We start from the raw sequence: 1,795 nt of genomic DNA on the forward strand, positions 1-1,795 counted from the left end.
TCTCTCTCTCTCTCTCTCTCTCTCTCTCTCTCTCTCTCTCTCTCTCTTCTCTCTCTCTCTCTCTCTCTCTCTCTCTCTCTCTCTCTCTCTCTCTCTCTCTCTCTCTCTCTTCTCTCTCTCTCTCTCTCTCTCTCTCTCTCACTCTCTCTCTCTCTCTCTCTCTCTCTCTCTCTTCTCTCTCTCTCTCTCTCTCTCTCACTCTCTCTCTCTCTCTCTCTCTCTCTCTCTCTCTCTCTTCTCTCTCTCTCTCTCTCTCTCTCTCTCTCTCTCTCTCTCTCTCTCTCTCTCTCTCTCTCTCTTCTCTCTCTCTCTCTCTCTCTCTCTCTCTCTCTCTCTCTCTCTCTCTCTCTCTCTCTCTCTCTATCTCTCTCGCTCTCCCTCCCTAGTAAGGTGTTTATTAGCTCTTGATTATCTCAAGATGCCACCACTATTGCGATAAAGGGATATGAGGCAGTCAATTAACATCATTTCAATTCCACCTTTTTACTTGTTTTTCCCCTGAACTTTCTGTGCTTAACTTTGTGGTCATTAGAAACAACAGATTTTTCGTCTGAAAATTAATTACTAAAACGAGCTGCTGCCATATAACCTTTCGTTGCTGGTGTTTATAACCCCCACCCTACCCCACCTTGCGTTGCCCCGAAGGCCTACACCTGAATACTCGTATGAGGGCGGAGGGAACTTCCATACCGGGGAAAACAGTGTTTATTGTAGAAAATGCGTGCGGGATGCGGAGAAAGTTTTTTAATTCGCGATTTACGCAAAAGATAACGTACGGGGCGTTTTTTGGTTTCAAAGCCGCCACCTAGAAAATTGACAACGGGATACCGTACTTAATTCCCATCCGAAAAATTATGTTAAAATGCTATCAAGTGAGTTTTACCATGCATGGTATAACCAAGGTGTTCTTATAATTTTTTTAAATAAAGGTAGGCAGTAATTAAGGTAATCGTATTAAGGGGCCAGGAAATGCGTATATTTGTCAAAGGTGAATATATATATGTATATATATATATATATATATATATATATTTATTTATTTATTTATTTATTTATATATATATAAATAAATTTATATATTATATTATATATATATAATAGGATAGGAAAACTCCTAGTTTTCTTAGAAAGAGTGAGCTCCGAACATTGTCGAACAATTTCTGATAGAACATAGAAGTGGCTACTAGGTGGCGCTAGCGTGTTAGTTGCCCAGGGCAGTGTAGAGGGAACCAGAGAGAGAACCCACTGAATATATAACGTACGTTATATCAGAGCATATAAATCAACATAAAAATCTGATTTATATGCTCTGGTTATTTACAGATCAGTGAGGAAGCCCATGGGGAACCACACTCGTACGTGGCGTTAGAGAGAGAACTTGTAACAAGCGAAGTTCCGGTTCCGGTTTCGGTGCCGATTGCAACGTAATTTCTAGTGCGACGCAGTTTTGCTGAACGCAGCGTCAATTTACTATTGATAGTTGCCGTCTAAAATACTTATGTAAACAAATACATGTACATACATAGATATATACAATCACGTGTTTTTACATACGCACACACGCACACACGCAAGCACACACACACGCACGCGCACGCACGCACGCACACACACACACATGCGCGTGCGTATTTCTTGTATAGATGTACGTAGATGTAGGTTTATGGTATAACCTCAGAGAGCGGCACATAATCAGAAATTATACGTGCGTTGTCTTTCATGTGCGGTACATCAAGCTCAGCATTTCTCTCTCTCTCTCTCTCTCTCTCTCTCTCTCTCTCTCTCTCTCTCTCTC

Source organism: Priapulus caudatus, unplaced genomic scaffold, assembly GCF_000485595.1.
Source record: "Priapulus caudatus unplaced genomic scaffold, Priapulus_caudatus-5.0.1 Scaffold62, whole genome shotgun sequence".
In the NCBI taxonomy this organism is placed as follows: domain Eukaryota; kingdom Metazoa; phylum Priapulida; class Priapulimorpha; order Priapulimorphida; family Priapulidae; genus Priapulus; species Priapulus caudatus.